Source organism: Pinus tabuliformis, chromosome 2_2 (genome assembly GCF_031772625.1).
Source record: "Pinus tabuliformis cultivar Carrire ecotype Pingquan chromosome 2_2, CPIR1, whole genome shotgun sequence".
NCBI lineage: Eukaryota > Viridiplantae > Streptophyta > Pinopsida > Pinales > Pinaceae > Pinus > Pinus tabuliformis.
Genome location: NC_142300.1, coordinates 315,610,938 through 315,625,993, shown reverse-complemented (window position 1 = coordinate 315,625,993; position 15,056 = coordinate 315,610,938).

Here is a 15,056-nt window from a genome sequence, read left to right as displayed (position 1 = left end):
CTATTGAGGCCATTTCTATAAAACTCAAAACTGGGAAAATAAACAGGAATCTTCTCACTTTCCTTCTTGGCTATTGACTATATAACTCGCACTCTTTGCCGAAATGCGCAGTTCTGCCCAATTGTTGCCCTATGTTACTGGAAATCTCAGATTTCCTCCAGAAAACTGAATCTAGAAACCCTCAAGGAAAAACTAGAAATTCCTTCCTCTGTGTATGATTTTCTCTTCCACCCAGCGTTGATTTGCTATTGCACAAACTACTGCAAAATCATTGTGCCCGGTTATGCTCACCGAAAATGCTTCCTGGCAACACCACTGTGGCTAAGGAACTTTGGTTTTTCCACTACCTGCAAACTGAAAATAGAATCCCTGATCTACTAATTCGCACTACTGGTTGGCCTCTGTATAGACCTGGGAGAAATTCGCTCAAATCTCCCTTTGAACTATGAAATTCTCTCCCTCTCATTACTGAGCTCCTAATCTTATCAAAATTGCTCTGATACCATGTGAAACTTCCTTGAAATGCAACAACATGAATTTATTCTTCTAACTGATTAATTATACAATTTGTTTTGTTACGGCAAAACAACGAATAAATCACATCGCAATTTCTTCCCAATAAAACGTTGTGGAAAATAAATTGGAAATTGAGAAAACATAGCACACACAAAAGAAAAATGATACTGTTATTTTTGGACAAATGTCCCCGGAAAACGCCATGTGGGAAAACTTGTGCAACGGATGAGGGATTTATTATTATTCTTCATCAGAAAAAAATTTAAGTACAAATCTGGATGCCAAACTTGAAATCCTCACCAAAGGAATCACTGGAAAAATTATTAAGGGAATTTTCCCTTCTACACAAGCAATCTGACAACAAACTTCCCATAGAGTTAGGCCCCGAGATACTATTTATTTCTGTAACATCGAATGTTCTCTTGTCTCGATATTTTGTAGAGAGGCTAAGACACATGCATTCTCCAATACCCATAAATCGTTTGGGAAAATTGCACCTAGAGATGGTTTAATTAAAATAATCAACTTTTTTAAATGGTTCCCTAAGTCTAAACTTAGGAAAATTGATTACTTAAAGGGTATTAATTAAATCAGGTGTGAATCTTCTAGAATAAGACGAGGATCAACTCCTAGTTAATCTTAGCCCTTGATTATATTTTAATCATGGTCGTTGGAGCTCCAATGAGAAATTATAAGGAGGATTTCAATGGGCACTTGGAGAACACATCAACTGAGAGATCAAAGATCAAGTTTCTCAAGAGTAGTAGTGTTGAGTTGTCGGAGTAAGATCGAGTGATCTTCTTGCGGTGAGGGGCGGGGATAGTAGTCCAAAGGAGAGTTTTCCAGATCCAGAGAGTGCAAGGCATAGAAGGCATAAAGAAGTTTAGTGAAGCAGTGCAGTTCCACGCAGAGGCAACGCAGAGCTTCAGAGGGAGTGAAATTCCCGAATTTCTAGACAGCAGGAGATCAGAAGAGAGGTGACGTAGATCCCAGTAAGTGTGACGCACAGCTGCGTAGGATTGACGCAGAAGCTGCGAAGAGGCAACGTGGGGCTAACCAGCCTATCCCTAATTAGTGTCAAATCTCTCGAATTAGTGTGAGATTTTTATCACAAACACTTTGCCAGTTTTTCTCTATATCGGATAACCCGTTTGGGCATCCAACGATTTGTACTCATAAACCACTGCATAATAATAAAACCCTTAGCTATTGCACCTATTTTCCCAAGTTGGGATTTTTCAGGGACATTGTCCAAAAACCACTGTGTAAATGTGTGTGTGTTTATTTCTCTCCAGTGCAATATTTAGTTTCCACAGTATTTTATTTTGTGTAAGCTGCAGTGTATGAATTTCGATATTTGCCATAGAAAATTGCAAGTAATTTGTTCAAAGTAATTTAACGAATAGGAGAAATATCATTAGTTTGCTGCAGTAGGAATCGGGTCACCGATTTTTCACATGGTATCAGAGCACAGATCGTGAACAGGAGAGCTTAGAGCAGAAAGGAAAAAGAAGGTTTGAAATCCTACTTTGGCAATAATTCGAAACACCAAAGGCAGTGCAGTCCTTGGGCCAAGGAGGTCGAAGTTTTGATTGAGATCAATATCTCTGAGTGAGTCAACAAAGAAATTCGATTATCTAGATCAAAGCTTTCCAGAGGCAGAGGGGAGTAGCGCAGTTTCCTTGCAGAGAAGATCTTCAACTAGGACGCAGTTATTTTGCAGCAGTTGCTAGCAGAATAGCGTTGGAAGGAGAGAATATCACATACTGAGGGAATTTCTTCCTCAAAGGACTTCGAGCCAAGAAGTTCAAATTTTCCAAGCAGAGCAGTAGTAGTTGTGTGCGGGATTTATCACTTCAGAAGGGAGTGCAAATAGCTGGGTAGCAGCTACGTAGAGGAGAAGAGGGAGCAGTTCGAATTTTTCAGAAGAGATAGCATCAGTTGGGTTAAGAGATCAAGATTGATTGGATGAAGCCTCCAACTATGTGATCTGGAAGGCTAGGATCTCCTGCCTTCTAGATGAACATGATCTCAAAGCTTATGTCGATAGTGTGGTAGTTGTACCCACTAATACAGACCCGCTCAAGAAGTACAAGGTTGAGATGACGGAGACTAAGAGCATGATTCTCGACGAGGTTCGAGATCATGTAGTATCCCATATAGTTGGCAAGGATACTGTCTGACAGATGTGGGATCTTCCGAGAAGTGGAAGATGTACTTAGAGGAGAAGTTGAGATGCACGAGGATGCAGAAAGGGGAGCGTGTAGACCCTTTCCTTACGAGGCTTCAGGATGTCCGGGACCAGCTAGCTTCAGTAGGGTCAGTGCCCCAGTCCTCAAAGTTTGTACAATTAGTGTTGAATAGAATTTCTCAAGATTGGCAAGTTTTCGTTCAAAGTATCCAGGGAAAAGAAAACATACCAAATTGGGAACATGTGTGGGTTGATCTGCAGTAGGAGAAAATGAGGTATGATCTGGTAAAGGCCACCATCAATGGCAGTAGCAGAAGTGGGACAAAGCAAGTGAAGGAAGAGGACGTGTGGCCCTTGCATCGAAGGGGCAGTACGAGCAACGCAGAAGAAAGAAGGATATTTTGAAGATCAAGTGCTTCAGGTGTGGTGAGTTGGGCCACTACAACACTCAGTGTCCTCTCAGAAAGAAGGACAAGGAGAAGCAAGATCAGCGAGTTACATCTGCAAAGATCAACAGGTTGTCCTCCATAATGGAGGAACAGTTTGCTATGATTTCTAACATGCCTCTAGGGGTGAGGTAGGGTGATATGGAGTCGTAGCCCCAGGGAGCTACAGGATGGGCACGATCCTTAAGGAGTCCACCTCTTGGATCAAGACTGTGAAAATTTCTAAATAGAAATCCAACTGCATTGATTCATATTATTTCTCCTACTTATTAACTCAGAAATAAGTTACTCACAGTGTTCTTACGGCAAATATCGAAATAAATTCTATTGCAGCCTTCACAATTAAAACACTGCGGAAAGAAAATGCAAAGAAAATTACTGGCACAAATACAACCACGATGATAGAGTTATTTTTGGACAATCGTCCTAGAAAAAGCCAATGTGGGAAAACCGGTGCAGTAGACAAGGGTTACTTTATTATTCTCAGCAAAAATCTCATGTTGATCTGAGTCTGGGTGTGACAAAGGACCCTTCCAAGACCTTTTACTTCTGTGATGTGTTAAATTGCATTCTTAAAAGAACATAAATGAATACATCTGCATGTTGTAAGTAAGAGGAACATGACAATCATCAGCGCATGAAAATATAAGCCATTGATAACGAAGTTCGTCCATGAGGGACTACGTCTCCGGGCCTCGGTGTTAAGATGGTTTAGATCGCTGCATTATGTGTTAGAACGCTGAAGGTGTACATGTATGTTATCACTGTCATATAGGAAATGCCCTCATAGAGGAGTGGCTGGAAACCTCCAATATGTTCCTATCTAATGACTCAGAGAATCCCTTTTACAAATTACATGGGGATCTCAAAATAACATAAATCCATAACAATACATCTCTGGTCAACATCAGCAAACAAGTTCCCGCATCAAAACATCAAGCGCAAGGATCACATGAACACAATGCAAACTCATACTGATGATTCCGCATCACATCAAGCAAGAATCGTAACACATCTCATAAGCCATAAAGAAGAAGTATAATGCAAAAACACTGGATATACCTCGGCACCATGGATGCGTAAATAATGGGTTGCTCTGTTGCTGGCCTATTGTACCATTAAATCCTGTGGCATCGATCAACATCAAAACATCTGCTCGCACATTCAGTATTGACACCTACAATAGCATATAAGAAGTGGACGACAAATCGAGGCCTCTGTTGCAGAATCTGACACTGCCATCAGGTTTGTGTCACCGAGAGGTATAAAATCGATATAAAGTTTGTCCAATTTGGACACCGGGAATATTTGGCCCCTCTCAAAGTTGGGCTCAAGCATGGTTCCACCTACAAAATTAATTGAAACCCGTCTCGGAAATCATGCCCAAGGTCTCCCGGGCGCACTGTGCAAATGAGGGGTTAATATATTTCGAGGGTAGACTTATCAAAAAAATTGTTTGGTGTAATGGTTAAAAATTAAAATTGGTTGAGGAGGGGTCGGGGGATCAAATCCTGCCCCTCCTTTTTATATGACATAACAGTTGAAATGGGGGTAGGTCCACCGGTCCAATGGCCCGCTCCCCAAACTTCCACCGGTGTCTTCGTTTACATTGGAAAGGTGGAGGTTCTTTGGGCGACGAGGTTGACAACCCACGCCCACACTATGTTTAAACAGTGCTTGTTGAGTGGGTTGTGGGGTGGCGCGGTCATGGCCGCCCACCCCGCTTAATAATATGGTTTGTTCAGTGGTTGAGGGAGGGCTGGTGGGGGTCATGGCCCGTCGGCCCATAATTAAATGTTTATACATTGGATATTGAGGGGGTGGCGGGGTTGGTGGCCCGCCACCCCAAAAATATATATATATATATATATATATATATATATAGATAAAATAAATGCATGGTCATTTTTGAAAAATCAGAAAATTGACCGAAGGAGACAAATTAAATAGGCCACAAATTCGCCTAGAATCTGACCCAGGTTGGCTGGAATCCGGTGGCCGGATTTTGCCCAAATTGTTGCCTCCTTAAGCCTGCCCAATCACCCAAGTCAACCCTGAACTTTGACTACTCCTAACTTTCGCACACAGACTCGATTTGACGAACCATTCACACCACCATGATCATGGCGACGAGATCTTCAACATGACCCTAGTTCGAGCACAATCCAAGCACTTTGATTTTTGAGCCTTTTACCAGTCACCAGTGTTTGATGAGCCTCCTGGATCACATGTACAAGTTACAACTAGCAGAATAGAAGAGAATTCTTTGTGAGAAAATTTACAGATGCTTCTTGACAAGTTTTTGATCAAGGAGAAGTGCTTCTCTTCCCTTTATGTCTCACTATGTCCCAGTGTCAACCTTCCCACATTGTCCCAACGTCAAACTACCCATGCAATCCCAGTTTCAAACTGTCGTTGTGTTGTCTCTCCCTGCATCACAGCTTCTGTGTTTTCCTGCCTCTGCTCTGCGTCTTCTTCCCTTGCACTCCCACCCGATGTTTATTACCCTCACTCTCTTTTCCACCTGCAACCTCCCTCTGATTCAATTTTATCTTGCCAAACTTCGACCAGGTGAGAAAATCGATCTTACTCGGGTAACTGAGTATCTGCCTCTGGCGTGTTCTCCAAGTGCCCATCAAGCCTCCTCTTATAATCCTCTCGTTGATCAATCAACGGCCCAGATTAGATCCTAATCAATGGCTAGGATCATATTGACTTTATCTCTGCCTTCTTCTAGAAGTTACACCCACAGTTTAGATTAATACCCATTAATTATTTTAATTTCCTAAGTTTAGACTTAGGGACCCATTAAAAATAATTAATTAGTTTAATAAAATTGTCTCCGGGTGGAATTTCCCAAAACGATTTCTAGGTATTCGAGAATGCATGTGTCCAAGCCTCCCTGCAAAATTTGAGACTTAGAGCACATCTCACACTAGCAGAAATCAACACTCCCTCTTAGCGAGGAATGTGCTCTAGTAATGCAACCTGCTAAAGCATCACCTTGTTCTGTAACATCTCCCTCTGCGCTTGTTGATGTTTGACATCCTGCCCACCAACTACTGCGCAAGTGCTGCATCTATACTACTATTGACCCTACCACTTCTCAACATTACATTCGTACTGCAACTCCCTCCGCCACTATAACTGAGAAATCACATGTTTCTATTACTGAAACAGATTCTCTACCATACCCATCTTCTCTCTGAACTGAATGAACTTAGCTCTTCCTAGAGCCTTTGTGAGTAAGTCTGATACCTTATCTCATGTGGGGACATACTGCAGCTGCACTGCCCCACACTAAACACGGTCTCTAATAAAGTGACATCTGATATCAATGTGTTTCGACCGATCATGAAATATTGGATTCTCAGAGAGTTCGATACACCTCTAATTATCACAGAAAACCTGGTTGCTTCCATTCTTTTTTTGAACAAACTCACAAGCAGTTTTCTAAGCCATATAGCTTCACTGTAGCTGCGTTGGTTGCCATATATTCTTCTTCTGCTGAGCTCAGAGCTATCGATTTTTGCTTCCTATTGCACCAAGATATCATCCCTGATCCAACACTGAAGCAGTACCCATAGGTACTTTTTCGGTCTACTGAACTACCTGCCCAATCTACATTTGTGTACCCATTCAATTTGACGTCCTCCCCTCAAGAATATTTCAACGCATATCCGACCATTCCACACACATACCTAAGAATGTGTCTAGCTCTGCCCAATGCACCCTTTTTGGTTCCAGCATGAACTGACTAAGAGTATTGATAGCAAAGCAAATGTTCGGCCTAGTGTTGACTAGATACATGAGCGACCCAATGAGTTGTCTGTACAAGGTGGGGTCCACTTCCTTGTCTCCTAATGCATCTATTTTCTTCTAGTTTGTGCTCATGGGAGTACCCATGGGTCGACAATCTTGCGTTCTGAATCTCTTCAGAATCTCTGTAGCATATCTTCCTTGCCGAAGGAAGATCTCCCCATTCTTCTGCCAAAATTTCAACCCTAGAAAATAATGCAGCGACCCCATATATTTCATGTCGAATTCAACTTCAAGATTCTTCTTGCAATCCTATATGAGCCTAGATGACCTTGTTAAAAACAAGTCATCCACATATAATACCAGAATAAGTGGCTCATTATCTACCATCAAATAGTAGAAATTGGGATCAGCATCACTCTTGACAAATCCCAACTGTTGCAAGTAACTATCAATCTGACCATACCATGCTCTGGGTGCCTGCTTGTGCCCATACAAGGCTTTCTTTAATTTTCATACATGAGTTCTCTTCTTATGAGTTTCGAAACCTTCGGGATGTTCTATATAAACCTCTTCTATCACCCCATTCAAGAATGTTGTCTTGACATCCATCTGGTGAATCTCCCATCCCATTTGAGCTGCTAGGGATATAACGTATTTGATAGAGGTATAACGAGCAATTAGGGTGAAGGTCTTTTCATAGTCTATTCCTTCTTTCTATTCGTACCCCTTTTCCATGAACCTAGCCTTGTACTTATCTATACTACCATATGCAACATACTTGATCTTCTAGATCCGTCTTGATCCTACAACTGATCTATCCTCTGGTCTAGGTTCTACTTCCCAGACATCGTTCGTCATGATAGAGTTGTACTCTTCTACCATTGAATCCACCCAAACTTCGTGTTGAACGACATCCGGAAAGCTAGAGGGTTCTTCAACCTGACCTACCAATGCCTCGTATCTGTCAAGTTGTCTACACTACCTTTTCTCGATTCTAGGAGATCCAACAAACTCCTCAGCGTCCCTCAATGTTTGTCGTACTTCTTTGTCGGTTTTACCACTGGTGGTGGGAGGCTCAATCAACTCCTCCTCCTGATCTTGTCGTTCCATCTGCTGAGAACTATCTAGATTTCCTACTTCTGAGGAAACACTGGTACTGGTCACTGTACTTGATCCAGGTGTCTGTCCTATTTCATGTCCTCCTTGCTGCCCCTGCTGCCGCTGGACTAATGGAACATCTACTCACTAACCTTTTGTTGGCATCTCTTGAGATTTCCTAAAATATCTATCCTCCATGAACTTTGCATCTCATCTCACTACAATCTTCCTGCTACTAGGAATGTATATTTTGTATGCCTTTGAGGTCTCGCTATATCCTATTGCAAACCCCTTTTCTGCAATATGATCTATTTTATTGTGCTTCTCGTCTGGAATATGACAATATGCCACGCTTCCAAATATCTTGAGATGACTGACTTCCGACTTCTTCCCTGTGAAGACTCCTTCAGGCGTTTTCTTCCCCAATGCTCTATGAGGATTTCTATTATGGATATACATCGTCGTGTTGCAAGCTTCTGCCCATAAGAACTTAGGTAGATCTTGATCATACAACATAGCTTTGGTTGCCCAAACAATAGTTCTATTTTTCTGCTCTACTACTCCATTCTACTCCGGATCATATGGAGTTGTCCACTCTCTTTTGATGCCCTCCTTTGTGCAGAGTTTGTGAAGTCTCTGTCCATATATTCTCCAACATTATCTGAAAGCAATACTTTTTTCTTTTTCCCTGTCATATTTTAACGAGAGCCTTAAACTCTCGGAATTGATCAAAGACCTCATCCTTGGTCTTTAAGAAATATATCCAGGTTTTTCTAGAGTGATCATCAATAAAGGTAACAAAGTATTCGCCACCACGAAGAACTCTTGCGGACATTGAACCACAAATATCTGAGTATATCAATCCAATACACATTCTTCTCTATTGTTACTTCTGGAAAAAATTGTTTTAGCGTACTTCCCTAACACGTATCCTCGGCATAAGACATCATGCTCACTACTAAGGGTTGGTATTCATGGTGTAAGTGTCCCATTCACCTGTGCCATAATTCATTTCATTCCTTTTCACCATTATAGTTGCTACCTATCAGTGCCATTGGAGACTCAAGCTGCAACCTATACAATTTTTTGCTTTGAGTCCCAATTTGTCTCTTCTTCTTCCAGCTTGGATGCTTGATGTATACTTTCTTTTCTATGAAGTATACATCGTATTCCTTGTCTAGTAACTGGGACACTGAAATTAGATTCATTCCTAATCTTGGCACATGCAGAACATTGGTGGCTCGAATGTTGGTCCCTACTTCCGTCTGAAATGTTATGGTGCCTCTCCCTACTGGAGGACATTTCATTATGTTTCCCATAGTAATCTGGAAGTCCATTTGTTCTTCTTGATAGCTCGAGAAATGTTCTCATACTCCAGTCATATGAGTTGAAGCCCCATTATCAATGTACCAAACATCTACTGATGTTGAATTTGCTAGGCAAGCAAATTCTTCTTCTAATCCGGTAGACAATTCTAAGACACTTTGAGTATCCGTTTTTGTGCTATTTTTCAAACGATTTATGACGCTACCCTGCCCCAACAACTACTACAAGAAAAACTGCATCCCACCAGAGAAACCCCTCTTAGTTGAATTTTTTGTTGCAATGTCCCTTCTGTCGTTGATAGATTTCTATATGGAAATATTACCTCTGTCAACTCACTTAGAGAGAACTTTACCATCAAAATCTAGCCATCCTGGCCTGAACTGCACAAACCCCCTGGGATTCGAATTACTACCTCTACAGGAATTTCAAATTCCTTTCTTCCTTCAACGTTGGATCTTCTTGCTTCACCTCAACTCTGATGCCATGTGAAATTTCTAAATACAAATCCAACTGCAGTGATTAATATAATTTTTGCTACTTATTAACTTAGAAATAAGTTATTCACAGTGTTCTTACGGCAAATATCAAAATAAATTATACTGCAGCCTTCACAATTAAAATATTGCGAAAAGTAAATGCAAAGAAAAATACTGGCACAAATACAACCCTGATGACACAGTTATTTTTGGACAATCGTCCCCGAAAAAACCCTATGTGGGAAAACTGGTGCAACAGATCAAGGTTTCATTAATTCAGCAAAAATCTCATGTACAAGTTACAACCAGCAAAATAGAAGAGGATTCTCTGTCAGAAAATTTACCAATGCTTCCTGACGAGTTTATGATCCAAGAGAAGTGCTTCTCTTCCCTTTGCGTCTCACTATGTCCCAGCATCAACCTTCCCATGTTGTCCCAGCATCAACCTTCCCACGTTGTCCCAGCGACAACCTACCCACGCAATCCCAGCGTCACACTACCGATGTGTTGTCTCTTCCTGCGTCACAGCTTCTGTGTTGTCCTCCCACTACTCTACGTCTTCTTTCCTTGCACTCTCGACTGATGTTGATTACCCTCACTCTCTTTTCCACCTGCAACTCTCCCTCTAATTCGATTTTCTCTTGTCAAACTTCGACCAATGAGAAAATCGATCTTACTCAGGTAACTGAGTATCTGCCTCTGGTGTGTTCTCCAAGTACCCATCAAGCCTCCTCTTATAATCCTCTCGTTAATCAATCAACGACCCGGATTAGATCCTAATGAATGGCTAGGATCATATTGACTTGATCTTTGCCTTCTTTTAGAAGTTACACCCACAGTTTAGATTAATACCAATTAATTATTTTAATTTCCTAGGTTTAGACTTAGGGACCCATTAAAAATAATTAATTATTTTAATTAAATTGTCTCCGGGTGGAATTTCCCAAAATGGTTTCTGGGCATTGGAGAATGCATGTGTCCAAGCCTTGCTGCAAAATTTGAAACTTAGAGCACATCCAACGCTACCAGAAATCAACAAAGACCTTGCTACGGGAGCCCATAGTCAGCAGTGGCACAATGGACCAATGGCAGTTGGTGTAGTCAAGTGCGAGAGTGACAGATGCAGTAGTTAGTAGCAGTCTAAGACTGAGCAACATGGAGCAGAGTTGGCAATAGTGTAGTTGGCACAATGCAGAGTCAGTGTCAGCGTAGAGGCTTCAGTCACAGTGCAGAGGCTGGCAGCAGTCAGAACTCGGATGTCGGATGCATCATACTGAACACAGTTGGTTCAATATTTTAGATGCTCTTCCATTGGAGATGTTATAGTTGCAGCAGCAGCAGATGGAGAGAGGGTTGCAGCTCAGATGCAGTAGTTGACAACAGTTCAAAAGGGTTAGTAGCAGCACAAATTCAACTCATATCAGAGTTGTGCAGTAGTTGGTGGGCAGTAGAGCCAGACATCAGCAACGCAACAAGAGATGGTGCAGAGACAGAGTGATGCTTCAGTAGGTTGCAGCACTAGAGCACATTCCTCGCTAAGAGAGAGTGTTGATTTCTGTAGCATCAAATGTGTTCTTGCCTCGATATTTTGCAGAGAGGCTAAGACATGCATTCTCCAATACCCAGAAATCACTTGGGAAAATTCTAACTAGAGATGGTTTAATTAAAATAATTAGCTTTTTTAAATTGTTCCCTAAGTCTAAACTTAAGAAATTTGGTTAAATAAAGGGCATTAATTAAATCAGGTGTGAATCTTCTAAAAGAAGGTGAGGATCAACTCCTAGTTAATCTTTGATCCAAAAAAAATTTGCTTATAGATGCATCAGAATTACAAATAACATAGCACTTAAAAACCATGGAACATAAGCATATAAAATGAAGATAAAAGAGACATAATCACACATGAGATCAACACACAGAGATTTGATTAGGGAGTTTGTCCAATTTGAACTACATCTTCAGGCCCTACTCAATAGTGGGGAGGCCTTCATTCATTAAATGGCATGGATAGAGAGAAGTACAAGCAAATGTTTTCATAAACATCCTTATACCTCCAATCTGGAAGATAGCTGGCAAATGGAGAGCCCATCTCTAGAAACAGATAATAACAATGACTTCCTAGCGAAAAGTCATGCAAAAACGCCTATCCAAACACCCAATTTGGATAATCGGGCCTTCTACACCTTCTCGGAACCTCCCTACTACTCAAGGCGAGGTTTCGGCCCTTGTTGCTAGGTCAGGGTCTGCTGTTGCGTACCATGTTTTGAACAATTGGCCAGTCCTCCCTGCCCTCTTCCAACACAAAAGGGTCCTTTAAATAAGCATGGTGGCAAATCCCTCAAACCTCGGGTAGTTTCCAACCAATGATGAAGTTACCAAGCGGGCATTATCTCAACAAAGATTCTCGGGCCTGAATAAGACATGGCAACGATCCCCTTACAAACCTAGAAAAACTCTTTAATTGTTTTGACCGAGCTTTTACCTCGCCTCGGCAGCTTTATCAGCTCTGATAACCCATCGGTGTTTCCAATCGGCAATGGACCAAACCCATATAACAGGAGTTCTACGATGCAGCGGACCCGTCAGGTTACAAAACACAACATAGAACAATATTGCATCTGGCAGTCCTCGTTGCAAATCGCAATCGTCACTTCCCTCGGCAAATATCAAAGTCCATATACTCTGATAGCAACGGACCCGCCAGAGTTATAAAATACATTGTACAAAGATATCGGGTCCAAAAGTCCCCCATCGCAAATCGCAATCATCGGCGACCGGGGTGATACTCCATGCTCTCGTTGCGATCTATGATGACCATTTTATCGCATCACAACCAGGCTTCGTTGGGGGCCAATTCTCGAATACTCGTTTCTCCTCTAACCTGCGATATGCGATATCACAATCGCAGTCGAGATCCTTCTGGGGTCGACTCTCCTTAAGCCGCTTCTTCCTCTTTCTCCGATATGCAATATGTGGGACCAATGGCAGCCTGCCACTTGATGTTTCTCGATTCGCTGAAACTTTTGCCATGTCATCTCCTCCTCCCACCTGGACAATTCAAACTTTGAACTTTGACTTGCTCTAACTTCTTCATATGAACTCGAATTTCAATGTTGTTCGTACCATTGGCATTGAGATGACAAGCACTTTGATCTGATGCTAAGTTTACCCAAATTTTGCCACTTTGAATTTTGAGCTTTTTACCATGCCACTAGTACTTTTCTGAAGATCCACCTAGATCAATCCTCCTGGATCCTCCTGGATCAATCTTAGCCCTTGATTACGTTTTAATCTTGGTCATTGGAGCTCCAACGAGTGATTATAAGGAGGAGTTCGATGGGAACTTGGAGAACACATCGATTGAGAGATCAGAGATCAAATTTCTCAAGAGTAGTAGCATTGAGTTGTTGGAGAAAGATTGAGTGATATTCTTGCAGTGAGGGGCATAGATAGTAGTCTAGAGGAGAGTTTTCCAAATTTGGAGAGTGCAAGGCAGAGAAGGCATAGAGCAGTTCAGTGAGGCAGCGTAGTGCTATGCAGATCTTTAGAGGGAGTTCGAAATTCAGCTAGGCGAATCAAGACCTAGTGCCAGAAGCTGGGGTGTGAGACCAAAGGGCCAGAGGGTCGAATTTCCAAACAGTGACATGTAGTAGATGTTATTGTGTCCTCTGACACGTGGCAACCGTTGATATGTATGCTACCATGTCACTCATATTTAAACATCTAGCGTGCCAAAAACACTTGAATCTGGGTGACATGTGTCATACACATGGCATCACCACACCATCCTTTGTTATGTCATCATGACATCATTATTCAAGATTTCTCAATACTTCAATACCTAGTGCCATCAGTTAATGCACTCGGTAACATAGACATTACTTTCAAGTGTTGGCCTGTCGACCAAAGCCACACCATACTAGGGTTTCCCCAAAGGGTATTCTTTCATTCCTCTAGTGGCCATGGATAAGGCTAAGACTTCCCAAACTCCAAATTTCAAGCAAAACCAAAAAAAATTGCACTATTTCTTTCAATATTCAAAGCTCTTCAACAACTTTCAAAACAAATCAATCATTGTCTATAACCAGGAAACTTCAAGAATCTCACTTCCAACACTTACAAAACAAAGAGGCCAACACGCATGCTCATTTCCTAAGAAAGAATGTCCCCTCAAGTATCGAATGACTTCCAACTCTTCTCATTTAAAGTAGTGGGAGCAATCCCAACTGTTCTAATTCACCACTAGTCTGGCAGAGACCATCCTTATTGCAACATACTAAAAGATCCTTGACATTCCTACCAATCGTTAAAGTATCACTTCACCATTATAGTATTCACAGTAATCGACCATGACAACTTCATGAAACAATAAATAAATGCATCCATTACAGCCATGTATATGCTCCCAATTTATGTAAATACAACACACAATGTCACAAATAACATATGTGAAAGGCTTCCATTACGTAAAGCATTCATTCACGAAATGGGAACTAAACAACATTCAAGCAAATTGAACATTACACTCAGCCCACTTCTCATATTTAGTAAGACATTACAACAGCTTTCAGCCTCTCATGGCATGCATACACTTATATGTCACTTCGGCTTTATTAGAAACTGAAGAAGGGACAACCACTCTCCATCCAACCTTAGGCATAGCTACACTATAAGTTTCTTGCAACTAACCACCCCCCAGCCAGATCTGATGTTTAAAGGATGCTCACTCAAGAAATTTCAACAAGGTTTCAACTTAGGGTATAGAGAGTGTGAAGGTCATTCTCCTTCACATGCAAGAAATAGGAATGCTACCTCTCAAGAACTGAGTCTAGGCTAATCACACAGCAATCATATGGTCACTAAAGGTCTGCACAGCACAAAAGGAAATCCCTTGATCGCTTCCTTCGATCCCTTGGTGATTTTTCTTCTCTTCAGTGCTTCACATGCACAAAATAACCAAACCGTCAAGTTCCTCTCAGTCTACCCAACGAAGTGTAAGGTGTTAATTTTTGCAACTAGAGTCAAATTCCACCTTGGACAACTCAAATGATCGAGATGATGATTGCATTAAATTCCTCTTTCCGAGAGCACCAAATTCGACCTGAAGATCACCCTATTTGGACAAGTAGAAGTTGATTTTTGAATTATTTTATCCACTCATGTATGTTGGAATAGGTCACCCCTAAGCACATGTACAATTGGACAAGTGGGCCTCAACATCAAGTGATCCCTCATAGAAGC